Below are 14,121 nucleotides of genomic sequence, written 5' to 3' on the forward strand. Positions count from 1 at the left end.
CTCAGAACATGACATTTTAGCTAAGATCTGAAGGATAAGATGAATTCAGCCATGCAGAGAAAGAGCTGTGGAAAGTGTGCTCCAAGCAGGGAGGGGGATGGGGAATCGCAGAGACTCTGGGGCATGAATGAGCATGATACAATCAAAGAACACGCAGGTTTTCAGAAAAATGGACTTGTGATTTGAGTCCTAGGACCAAACTCAACATCAGAATAATCCAGACGGAGTGAAAGTAATGGAATGGACTGTGGGAAAACAATGCTATTTACTGAACTTACGAAGAACGTTGTACAGAGACACAGATTTGGTGGGGCGGTAGGGAGGGAAGAGGAAATCAGGAGCTCACTTTTAGCTAGGTTAGGTTGGTGGAACCTGTAAATATCCAGGTAGTGCCAAACGGGCAGCTAGATACACAAGACTGGAGCTCACAGAACTGAGCTGTGAGTATGGATTAGGGACTTATCAAGACATGGGTAGCATGAAAAAAACAAGCTTCACATACTAATTAGAAATTATTCTTATAGAGCCACAAATTTATTTTTCTCAAATAAACTTATAATAAGAAAGCCAAGACAAAGGGTTTTAATGGTTCCTGACTAGAAATTGGGTTTATGAATTTATGCAGAAATGGAGTTACAGAATAAAATTAGTGAGGTCATTAACAGTGCTGGTTGGCTTGTAACACCTTAGGGTGCATAAATCCAATCTCCTACTCAGACATACTCTAATATATACAATTTCTTATAATAGATACATAGTGAATAAATGCAATTCCCCACAACAAATATGTAAAACAAGTTTCACAGTAACCATAGCCTCAGGGTTAAAGATTTTACTCCATGGACTGGATAAAATCACCTTGAGAGCAAATATAGACATGGAAGGGGAGAAGGTCTGGAGCTGGGCCCTGAGGATCAAGTTGAGGAGGGCAGGTGAGTGAAGTAGGAGGCATATTAGGGCACTGTCACATCAGAGAAGTTGTTACAGGTATTTGTTAATTTTGCTGCCTGGTATTCACTCCCTTTCTTGTAAGAGGACCCCAAATATGCTTTAGGAGAGCCACGCCTACTTCAACTCTAAATACATGGGATTTGAATGAAGCCAATTCTCTCCTCAGGGTCCTAGGGTTGGAGCATTTAACCAAGGCCTACGCCAATCAATGCATTCCATTCCCCTGGCCATAGTGGTTGGTTCAGAGATAGACACAGAACGTAGAAGAAGACAATAGGACCAATCAGTGCTAATCCTAGGAATCCCTGGCTGAGGCATAATTTTTCCTGCTGGATCTGCATATCATTAAATGAAAGAGTAGAGTCTCTGGCAGCCATCTTGTCACTATGACAAAAGAGTACATATGAAAATGGAGCCAATTTGGAGAAAATGGAGCCAGGAAATATAGAGAAAGCAGTCTTGGTAGCACATCTGTAACTAAAGCCACACTTACCAGGACGGTGATTATATGAGCAATAAATTATTGTTTTACTTGGTCCCCCCTATGGTACAGGCTTCCCTCACCAGCAATGAAATCCTAACTAATGGCGAAAGCAAGAGAAGACCATTTCAATGAATGTGGCCTATGCTGATTAGAGGTTTAAATGGAGTCAGAAGGTTTCCATAGGATGTAGCAACATGGAGGCCATTGAGAGCCTTGACAAGATCAGTTGCAGTACAGTGGTGGGTTGGAAACCATATTCGAAAGGTCCTATAGAATATCCTCCATGAACATATATTATCAGTCATGACTCCTATTTGATAAAACGGAACAGAAAGAGCACTGGACAGAGAATCAGAAGATCTGGAACCTAGACACAGCTCGGCCACTAACCATCTATATGACCTTGGACAAACCGCTCACTTGACAGTTTCCTCATCTATCAAGTGACTACAGCTGCCTGGCACCCAGGGGCCCCTCTGGCTCTAAAAATCTCAGCACTTTCTTATTTTCAGCAAACTTTATTCTGTTCTGGAACTTAGTGGCTTGGAACTCAGGTCTTACAAGCATACTCTCCTTTGCTGCTAAATTAAACTCTCCCTGGCTCACTCTCCATTTGGTAGAACCATTTCATAGAAGGTCCTATCACTCTTGTGGTTGGCTTGCGCAGAACACAAGGGTGTATCCCTGCCTCTGGCACTCCAGACTGAGTCTCTCCTCTGTGGTCACCCTTGGCCAACACTGTCCCCAGGTTCCTCTACATCTTGGGGCCTCATGCCACTCTGTTTACTGAGATGCAAGGTATGGGCTCCAAGGTATCTAACCCAGAGAGTTTCCCAGGCCTTTTGATCCTCTGAAAGGCAAAGATTCTTGCTGATTAGCTTTCATTCTTGTCAAAGTTCTTTTCAGAAGGAAGTCGAATATGAATATGCGTTGCTCTTTACTTCACACCATGGGCCAGGCCCACTGCAAACTAAACTTTGGCCATGAAGAAAAACATGCACAAAAGGTCAGCAGTGTTGAAATGTATCTCTCCTATTAGCTCAATCGGGAGCAGAGCAGGAGAGGTTAATTTTTCAACACGGTAACATACCATATATATCAGCACTAACAATGAGGTTTTATTTCCCTGAGTCAGCTTTAAAAATAATGTTGACTTTTATGGTCGATACATTATAGATCACCATATTTATGTCAGAACATATTGGCATGAAAATAAATCAACGAAAATATTAATACAGGAGCCTCGTGTTTAAATGAAACCCCTTGCAACTTCACATCTTCCCCTCGTATTTCACCCTAGTGCTTTCTGAGACATCACTTCTGACATGTTTTACTGAACATGACATCAAGGACTGTTTTCATTCTCTATGACTACTGTTTTTAATCTGTCTTCATATAATAAGGTTCAAAAATATCCACTTTGTTCTTTTACCATAAACATACATAGTTGCATTCCATCATTAATAGGACTGTCAATTTAAATTTAAGGTTTACATATGAACAAAATATCTCAAAGTTCTGACAAGCATACTATTAACAAATAAAACACTCTGTGTTGGAGACGAGCTTCAAATTTTATATTTGCTACCATAATTGTTTTAGAGTCATAAGAAGCTTCTATTATAAGTATGTATTGTAGAAAGCAAGTTCATAGTTTAGACATTATTAAAGAAAAATGGGGTTTGGTGGAAAAGAAAACCCATTCTCACACGTGTATCTTCTCTTTCTGAATAACGATAAATACCTGGGTGAATCAGAGTCTCGGGAAAAGTTCTTTGCTTCCGGGTGCAGAGTTAGCCATCTGCAACAGTAGTAGAAGCCAAAGGATGCCCAAAGGGAAAGCCAAGTCAGAAGAAGCAAAGAAGAAGCAGAAACTAAAAAGAGAGAAGCAATAAAATAGAGAAATAATAGACAAAAGAATGAAAGCATTGGTTGGTAGCAGGAGATAATAAAGTCACTGGGGAAACCCTTAACCCCTCCCTCACTCCCATATTTAATTATTGCCAGGTCATGTTCATTTACCTCCTAAATATCAACTGAATCTGTCCATTTCTCTTATTGCCCCCTCACAACTCAAGTTAAAGCTACCATATTCTTCCTCCTAAACTAGAGCAAATGCCTCCTAACTAATTTGCAATGCCCCTTGCTCTCCAATCTCCAAAAAGCATCTGATCTAATCACGCTTTCCTGTGTTTTTCATGCGCGCGCGCGCACACACACACACACACACACACACATTAAATCCATTAGTAGGACAAAATCAATTAGATCTAATTGGGAAAATCTTTCACATGCTAATATAGACGATTATCTTTATGATATCAAGATAGATTTTTTTTATTTTTGAGAGAGAGAACACAAGCAGGGGCTTGATCTTAGGGCTGTGAGATCATGACTTAAGCCAAAATCAAGAGTCAGACACTTAACCAAATGAGCCATCCAGGCACCAAATTAAGATTTTTAAACCAGATACAAAAAGCACAAACTGGGGCGCCTGGGTGGCTCAGTCGATTAAGCGTCTGACTACTGGTTTAGGCTCAGGTCATGATCGCATAGTTCACGGGTTTGAGCCCTGCATTGGGCTCTGTACTGACAGCATGGAGCCTGCTTGGGATTCTCTCTCTCCCTTTCTCTCTGCCCCTCGAAATAAATAAATATCTCTCAAAATAAGTAAAATAAATTTTTTAAAAATCACAAACCATAAAAGAAAAATTGATCACTGCAACTATGCTAAAATTTACAACTTCTATTCCTTAAAAAAAATACATATATATACATACATATATATACACACTTATATACAAGTCATTAAGTCAGCAAAGCCACAGAGTAGAAAAAAATATGTATAACATAAATAGCTGAAAAGACTTCTCCAAAATATGTAAAGAACTCTTAAAAATCAGTAACAACAAAAGCAAGACAACTCAATAGAAAAAAATGAGCAAAAAAAAAAAACCTGCAGAATGAGTTCACACAAAAGGATGGGAGATGAGACACAGCAGGAGTCCCTCATCTCCCATGCAAAAGCAAGTGTGTGTACACAGAAGTGTGTGTAAAGGAAGAGGTAACACCTCGTAAGGCAAAAGAAAAATGGGGCTTGGTGAGAAAATGCATTCTCTTCAGTGTGTCTCCTCTTTCTGATGTTCTCCTGTGCTCACAGGACATACCCACCAGGATGACCTGGCCAGTGGGAGATAGAAACTGGTGGACGAATGCCTACTTCTTTCTGGCCCGGGGAGGGCCTTTTGGGATGCAGTTGACTCAGGTTTTCAGATGACAGTCTGTTGGGATTGAGTACTCAGTTGCCTTTTGTGGGGGCCAATTCAATAACCCACCTTTGAGTCCCCGTTAGTTCTCCCTCATTCACCAGGTTATTCCCCTTTGTCCCTCACTCCTGCTCCCTAGGACTGTACCCTCTAATAAAATGGTATCACACTAAACCTCGGCTCTGCTTTCTCGGTGACTCAAGCTAAGACAACAGCATTCTTCCACCTCCCCCATGTGCTAAGTGTCCAGAGCCATTGGGGATTGTTTCCACCACTGCCCCCCACCTTAGCAACACCCTAGCAACAGGAAAGGCTTTGGTAATGGACAGCATGTCTGCACGTTACTGCTTTAAGCAGCATTTTAGGCAAAGGCTGTGAAGGGAACTTGCTGCCCGAGGGTAAGAGTGGATGGAAGGAGGTATCCTGGGACACAAGCCCTCCACTCTACAGATGCCTTGGGCAACTTTACCACTAGTCAGAGAGCCCCAGGCTCTGTTACTGATCTCTGCTCTTGCCCCAAACCAAACCAGCTTTCTACATTTCTTGACACAAAACACAGGGAAAGATAGATTCGGTCCTGGTGCATTTAAAGATCTTTGTCTGATGCCAAATGAAAGGAAAAGGAAAAGTTTCATAAAGATCCCTTTCAAGGTTGGGAGCCCAAAGGCAACGATGAACTTCCACAACCACAGGACAATATAGCTACAGTTATTTTTACTGCATCATTAATGTTAAAAATTTGGATTTCAAAGTCAGTTTGAGCAATCACACAATTGTGCAGATGGAGTAAAAGGTTATTTTTTTCAACAGTGATTATTTTTCTAGACAAAGTACCATCAGTTTCAGAACAGCCACCTTCTCTGTTATGATGGTACAATGTCAGAGCAATGTTTCCCCATCACTCCCCATGTTTACACTAATTTAAAGCTGCCAATTATGTCAGATCCTTGTCAGCAGAAAACAAAAATGTGCAAGCCGCTATACAAATTAATTATTGAAATTAAGTACTCACTGTCTCTAGACAGTCCTCTAAATTATTTAAAGGATCCAATTTGCTTTCCTTGAGTGTGGGGGGGGGAGAGGGAGGGGGACCCTTGGGAAGGCCCTTGGTCTCCAGTGTGTTAAGACAATTCAAATATGTGAGACAGGTCCAGGTATACAGCAGGAGTCAGTACAGTATAAAAATATAGTATAAAATCATTAAAAAGCTAATGTCAGTGCCTTGTATCTTCAGACCCAAGGTATAGTTTAAAACCGGATAGAGGGTTGCTATGGGAATGTTATGTCCCATTCTTGATAGTTTTTTCTATTCACTGTTCTCTCTTTACCGTTATTTTCAGATCGTGCTGTTTAAGCTGGGGCTCTATCACTTATAACAAGGGCACTAGATATAGAACTTCAGGGATGATCTGCTCTTTTATTTCCACGTCTTCTTTCTGTGTTTTATGACCTGGGGGCAGGGAGAGGAAGTTCATAGGTAAGAAACCATTCCTGGAAATCTGGAAATGTGCTGAGTCTCTGCTCTGTAAAAGAAATGCAGGCTTTCCCCAAATCATAGCAGATAGGACTTTTGCTGAGTCTTTCTGAAACTCAGTTTGCTCAGCTGTAAAATGGGGTAAATAATGTCTGCCACTCTTTTTAAAAATCAATCACAATAACAGGGTGCTTTTGGCAGACTGTAACTCTATATCATTGTGTGAACCTAGCATCATTAACTGTAGACAAAAGACAAAAATAAGAGGTGGTTTGATTGGTGGCGTTTTCTCTATGTCTTCGATGAATTGTACCTCATCCACAACTGCTATTCCTGGACCTGAGCCCAACCTCGATTCCTAATTCCTTGGGGGCGAGGGGGAGGGGACTGTAACCTGTCGGTCTTCATCTGCCACCCAGTGGTCTACTGGCCAAATGACACCAAATTATTGAGCCAATTTGAAACATTTCAGAAAAGCAATTCAAAGTAAACCACCAACTACTTTAATCCACCACCTAATTAAATGTACCTAGGGGACTCATATTTTAAAAACTTGTTAGGGGCGCCTGGGTGGCGCAGTCGGTTAAGCGTCCGACTTCAGCCAGGTCACGATCTGGCGGTCCGTGAGTTCGAGCCCCGCGTCAGGCTCTGGGCTGATGGCTCGGAGCCTGGAGCCTGTTTCCGATTCTGTGTCTCCCTCTCTCTCTGCCCCTCCCCCGATCATGCTCTGTCTCTCTCTGTCCCAAAAATAAATAAACGTTGGAAAAAAAAATTAAAAAAAAAAAAAAAACTTTTTAAAAAATCAGGGGCACCTGGGTGGCTCAGTCGGTTAAGCGTCCGACTTCGGCTCAGGTCATGATCTCACAGTCCGTGAGTTCCAGCCCGCGTCAGGCTCTGTGCTGACAGCTCAGAGCCTGGAGCCTGCTTCGGATTCTGTGTCTCCCTCTCTCTCTGACCCTCCCCCGTTCATGCTCTGTCTCTGTCTCAAAAATAAATAAACATTAAAAAAAAAAAAACCTGCTTTGGATCCTCTGTCCCCTCTCTCTGCCTCTCCCCCACTGGCATTTCCCAAACATAAAATTAAAATTAAAAAAAAAAATTAAAGGGGCGCCTGGGTGGCGCAGTCGGTTAAGTGTCCGACTTCAGCCAGGTCACGATCTCGCGGTCCGTGAGTTCGAGCCCCGCATCGGGCTCTGGGCTGATGGCTCAGAGCCTGGAGCCTGTTTCCGATTCTGTGTCTCCCTCTCTCTCTGCCCCTCCCCCGTTCATGCTGTGTCTCTCTCTGTCCCAAAAATAAATAAACGTTGAAAAAAAAAAAAATTTAAAAAAAAAAAATTAAAAACCTGTTGAAAAATCAAATAATTATGTTGTGATATGAATAATAAATCCCGAATTCATCTTTGTAAATTAAGAAATACACATATTAATCAACAGTTTTTCAGAGTAACTTGTATAAATGAACTTTTACTGCCTGAAGGCATTAATGAGACTCCATTACATAGCTTCAGCTGTTTAAACAAAAAGTCTCCAAATATAGGTAAAATATTAAATTTTAAAATCGATTCACTGATTTAAACATGTATAATACAATAGTGGCATTTTATTTAACATTTATTTTTAAATTTTTTAATGTTTATTTATCTCTGAGAGAGAGAGACAGAGTGTGAGCAGAGGAGGGGCAGAGATGGAGACACAGAATCCGAGGCAGGTTCCGGGCTATGAGCTGTCAGCAGAGTCCAACATAGGGCTCAAACCCACGAACCATGAGATCATGACTTGAGCTGAAGTCGGGCGCTTAACTGACTGAGCCACCCAGGCGCCCTTGTTTATTTATTTTGAGAGGAGAGGGGCAGAGAGAGAAGGTGAGAAAAAATGGCTCCACACTCAGCTCGGAGCCCAACGTGATCATGAGATCATGACCTGAGTGGAAATCAAGAGTTGGACACTTAACCCACCCAGGTGCCCCAATAGTGGCATTTTAAAATGAAAATGAGCAATGCCCACTCCTTTGGCACAAAATCTTTTTTAAAGATACTCTCTTTCAACAACCACTCCTCCACAACTGAAAGGCAGTAACACTTTGCAGTTATTCACGTTTATTCATAAATTTCCCTCTTCTGAACTCTGAAAACATGTATCTCATAAACAGTTCTAAACACTAAAAGGAAGGAGAACACTTCTTTCATTGTAGGTGTGTCATTTTCCTGGGTGGTGATAACTATTTTAGACTACTGAGATGACAAAGACTTCCCCATCCCCTTTGGAAGATGTCCCGTGTGGTCCACAGACATCACTACTGCTCCTGGGATGGCTTGCTGAGGCCCCTGTTCAGCAGGGCCAGAAACATCCCCAGGCTCTTGGAGACTCACAGTGGGAAGAACCGTGGGCTCAAGGTCAGAAACTGTGGTACCCATTTAATAGCACATTGAGGACTCCTGCTTCATTCTTTCACGAGGTCCATCTTCCCACTGAGCCCATTTAAAAGAAACAAGTTCCAACTCTAAATTGCGTCAGTCTTGTTGAAAGTTCTTGAAGAAATGGCGACAAAGAGGGGAAACTGCATTATGCAATACACATGTTCTAGATGTGTGGACTTCTCCTTAGAATCCCATTCATCGTGGCAAATGTCCCTCACATTCCCTTCTGTTGCAAAACCCCAACCTGGCTCTCTTCCACTCTTTTCCTTTCTTCTATGAATAGTTACATAGCCCTTCAGTTCTTCATCCCAGTGAATGGAGAGAGTTAGACGTTGTAGGGAGGCAGAGGAAAAGCCAGGGGATGACAGAAGCCAGAGAAGAGAAGCTTCAAGGAAAAGGAGGTGGTGAAGTCTGTCACAGCTTTTGCCAAGTCAACTACCCCTTTATGGCCTGACTTTTTTCTCCCTCTTCCTTTCTCCACAACAGCAACCTCAGTAATGCACTAGTCCCAACACTGTAGTTCTCTGCACTTATGCCTTGACTAAGATGATCATCCTCTCACTTAAACAGCTATCCCTCCAGACCAGGTTGGCCTTGAAGTCTAAGTAAGGTGTCTTAGCCTGCTCAAGCTGCTGTAAATACCAGACTGAGGGGCTTAAACAGGAGAAACCATTCTGGAAACTGGGAAGTCCGAGATCAAGAACGAACTGCAAGGTTTGGTTTCTGGTGAGCGCTCTCTTCCTGGCCTGCAGGCCATCTTCTCACTATGTCCTCACATAAAGCAAACTCTCTGCTGCCCTTCATTACAAAGACAATAATCCTACAGAATTAAGGTCCCACTCTTAGGACATCATTTAACCTTAATCATTTCCTTATTCCAACTGCAGTCACAGTGGGGGTTAAGGGGTCAACATATGAATTTGTAGGGGACACAATTGAGACCATAGCAGAAGGTAATAGCCATGAAGAAAAGTCACTTTCTCTAGATACAGGGTAGCAAAGGCACACTTGCCCTCCCGTCCTCCCAAATAAACAATAGAGTTCAGGTTTTCAGAGCACCATAATCTCTAGGGCAAGAGGGAGGAGGGTGTGGGATGAGAACTAAAATGTGTCAGGTCCCTCCCTTGTGGCAGGCCTGTGGGGACTGTGTGCCTTTCTTCCAGCTAATTCTCAGCAATCTCACCAGAGAGACTGTACCATCTTATAGCTGAGGAGACCAGGGCTGAGACAGACAAGGTGGCTTGTTTCAAACTATATTAGCGGTTCCTGGGAGAGCCAGATCTGAGCACCTTCCACCACACTGCAATGTGCTCTGAGGGAGCAGAAACCCACAATCCACATCAGGAACAAGCATACTAGATCAGAGGGCCTAGTGAGCCCTATAGGGGTGTCTTCTCTGACTCTCAATTTCCTCAGCAGTAAACTAGAGCTAATAACACTTCATCCACAAGGTTATTCTGAGGATTAAGTAAGATCACAGTGTGAACTGGCTGGCCAAGCCTATACTAAGCCAGGCTGGTTCCCCTCTTTGGCTTCCCTCTGAGAGCCCACACCGAGCTGGGAAGGCAGCTTCACTGGAAATAACTAAGCATTTTCCAGTCCCCCCCCCCCCCAGCACATGAAAGATTACGGGCAACAAAATGAGAGAAAATTATATTCTTTTCACTCACCTAGCCAGAAAGCTTTGCTCTGCTTTGCTCAAGTAGATTGTAAAGCCAGTTAGCAAGGTGGCGAGCCCGTGCGCAAGCTGCAGCATAGACAGCCGCCGTCCTGCAGCCTCAGAACATCAGTCCCAACCTTCAAGCTTCAGGCTTCGGCTCAGACACTGGCCTCACCGCCCACTCACCCAGTCTGAGGGACACCCTTAACTCCTCTTCTGGTGCATGCCCCAAGTCCACTCAGTCCTGTCATTCTTGCCCCATCTCCGGGGACAGATCCCTCCCCTCCATCCATGCTGCACGGCCTCACTGGAAGTACTGAGCATCTCTCACCTGCATGCATTGCTACAGTCCCTTACAGTCCGACTGCTCCAGGCCCAGTTCCAGGCTCCTGGGTATCTCCCTCAAACAGCCTATCCCATCACCATCGTGCTGAAGAACATCCATCCTCTTTATGATGGCATCCCCCGCGCTGGCTCTCCTGCCACCCCAGGACACACCATGCTCTTAAGCTCCATTCCCTTTCATGGGCTGCCTCCCCCACCCCATGGGAAGGCCTCTTACCCTTCTTTGTCTCTGTTCTTCTCCCAAGCAGCTCAAATGGCACCTCATTAGGAAGCCTTCACTCGACTCCCTTAGCAGAGAACTGCTGCATCCTGCTGGTCTTCACAGCATTTTGTTGACCACTCTTTACACGGTTACAATTAGCTGTATTGGTTTCTGTCTTCCCCACCAGACTGTGAAATCCTGGACAGCAAGAGCCATATTTTATTCATCTTTGTATCCCTAGTGCCAGACCCAATAGATATGCTCAATAAATGTTTGTTGACTGACAGAGTGAATGAGGTCTCTGCTCCTTTTGTTGTGAATAAAGCTACATGTTATATAGGCAACACTCAATTTATCCCAAAATTACCTATCTTAAACCTTTCTCTCTTGCCTGTATTAACTTATCTTTCTGAATGTTAGACCCTAGAAATAAACTTTTCATTTCTGTAGACTCCATGCTGATTGGCTGACTGACCCACTGACTTCCCAATGGGACAGAAACCGGCAGGCTCCACACACAGCTTCCTCAGCTACATGGATCTATTAGGTCTGCTTTGTCAGCAGAAATGGGAATATGGAAGAAGTTGCACCTGGCTTCATGGCTCACATCTGTTTTCTTGGATGTTCGGGATGCTGAGATGGTTAATAAGCAAATCAGCCTCAGTATTCAAATAGGCAGTTAATAAATCCTGAAAGAGATACAAATAAAAATCCCCTTGGAGATTTCCTGACTCTATGCAAAGGACTCTAGCCAGAGGAGCAGTCACACTGTTCCAGGTTGTATGCCCTGTTTAAATGACAGGAAGCACCATGTGTGTTTGGGCCTCCTGTCACAACCCAGCCTAGAGCAGCAAGCATACAAGATAGTGTAGGGCCAGCCCTCTGGACCTGGTAAGTCTACAAGCTCGGCTTTTAAAGGCTGCTGTGCCCTTGAATTTACATTTTCTTTCCTGGAGCTAGCCTCTTTCAAACAAGGACTCTGACCAGACTTTGGGAACACAGAGTAAAATGCCAGATCAAGGGAGAGGCTGACACTCAGCCAAGGTCATGATGCTATGCTGCCCATTTTCTTTCCTCCCAGGGGAAGCACAAGCAGGAGCAGTTATGGTCCCAGAGGGAGCTTCCCAGGAGATGGAGATGCTGGATACTAATGCCTCAAAGGAACAGAGATTCTGCAAGTTCTCAGAGGACTACAAGCAAATCTACCTCTCCCTGACATACAGTATCATCCTCGTGCTAGGGCTGCCCCTGAATGTCATGGTCTTGTGGCTCTCCTGGCGTCAAAGCAAGCGCTGGAGCTGTGCCACCATCTATCTGGTGAACCTGATGGTAGCTGACCTGCTTTATGTGCTGACGCTACCCTTTCTCATCATCACCTACTCCCTGGGTGACAGGTGGCCCTTCGGGGAGCTACTGTGCAGGCTGGTGCGCTTCCTGTTCTACACCAACCTCTATGGCAGCATCCTGCTACTGACCTGCATCTCTGTGCACCGCTTCCTGGGCGTGTGCCACCCCCTGCGTTCACTGCCCTACCGGACCCGCTGGCATGCCTTCCTGGGCACTGCCACCACCTGGGCCCTGGTGGTCCTCCAGCTACTGCCCACACTGTTCTTCTCCCAAACAGACTACATTGACGGCCAGATGGTCTGCTACGACATGACAAGCCCTGAAAATTTTGATCGGTTTTTCACCTACGGCATGGTTCTAACGTTGTCTGGCTTTGTCTTTCCTTCTTTGGTCATCTTGGTGTGTTACTCGCTGATGGTGAAGAGACTGATCAAGCCAGGAGAGACCCTCATGAGGACAGGCAATGCAGCCCGGACCAAGTCCATCCGGACCATCTTGCTGGTGTGTGGCCTCTTCACCGTCTGCTTTGTGCCCTTCCACATCACACGCTCCCTCTACCTCACACTCCGCTACCTATCTTCAGAGGACTGCCAGCTCTTGATGGTGGCCAGCTTGGCCTATAAGCTATGGAGACCACTGGTGAGCATGAGCAGCTGCCTCAACCCAATCCTGTACTTTCTATCAGTGGGGAACAATGGAGTCAGGCTCTTTCAGGAACTCAGGCATAACAAGGTGGGTGAGCACCCAGCTGGAGCCAAGGGAGAGAGACCCAGGGGTGGGCAGATCTGGGTACTGACAAGATGAAGTTTGGAGACAATGAGCTCCAAGATGTTGACAATGACTGGTTTGAACACAGTCATGTGCTACTAGGAGGGGCTCAAGGTCTCCTAGTGGTGTCCTGCTACAAAGGATTTTATATTGATGTTAAGAAATTTTAAAATAAGAATATGGAAACAGCCACCAACACAAAAGAAAACTTTTTTATTTTAATCAAAGCTGATATTTATCTCATCATTCAGGCCTCAGCTTAACTGTCACCTCCTCAAAAGCCATTTCTACCCACCCTAGTTAACAATGACCTCTCTCCTTACAACCCAGTCACTCTCTATTTCCCTAGCTATTGTCTATTTAACACTTAGTACCTGAACTTGTTAATTTTAGTTATTTATAGTGTGTCTCTTCCCCCTAGAACTTAGGTTCCAATAGGACAGGGACCTCATCTGTTTGACTCCTGTACCCCTAACAGCAGTCTCCACAGCAGGGCCCAGCACACAGTAAGTGCACAATAAATAGGAGTGGAATGAATAAGTAACGGATGGATGGATGGATGGATGGATGGATGGATGGATGGATGGATAAGTGAATAAAGCCCTTACTATGTAAGAGCACTTTACATGAAGGGACTCATTTAATCCTCACAACAACCCTTGGAGGTGGGAGCTAATGTTAGCCCCATTTACAGATAAGAAAAGTGAAGCACAGAGCTTTAAGTAACTTGTCCAAGGTCAGCCAGTTGGAGAATGCCCAGATCACAGTGCTAGATGGAAGCTTTGGACCCAGGCACTGACCTCTGAAGCATACACTCCTAAGGCTGAAACATATATGGCCCAATCCAAACACTGGTCAAGAGCCAGCCAAGTTCTCCTCAATAACACCAGCTCATTGTTTTAGATCAGCTCACCTTTCACAGAATTGCTCTCATGGGCAGACCACTGGGGGTATACAGTCGGTGTTCTTTTCCTACACTTTTTAACCAGAGTTCTGATTAAGGTTAGAAAACGCTCTGCAGGATAAAGTGGGGAAAACAGGATAATGTGGCTGCATGAATGATGATTCACCTTATTCTTACTTGAACATAATGTCAGTTTATGACAGAAAAGTTTTATTACTATCTTTAATCATAATATGATGTTCATTCAAAAAAATAAAGATCCATAGTAATCCAAAAAGATAACCTTAAAAACCTCTCATATTT

The 14,121-nt window shown here is 44.0% G+C and overlaps 1 pseudogene; it reads left to right on the top strand.

Moving 5' to 3' along the window:
* Positions 1-877: 877 nt before the first annotated feature.
* On the top strand, positions 878-12,942 carry LOC122491017 (annotated as a pseudogene).
* Positions 12,943-14,121: the final 1,179 nt, after the last annotated feature.

The sequence above is a fragment of the Prionailurus bengalensis genome, chromosome C2 (assembly GCF_016509475.1).
Source record: "Prionailurus bengalensis isolate Pbe53 chromosome C2, Fcat_Pben_1.1_paternal_pri, whole genome shotgun sequence".
Classification (NCBI taxonomy): Eukaryota; Metazoa; Chordata; class Mammalia; order Carnivora; family Felidae; genus Prionailurus; species Prionailurus bengalensis.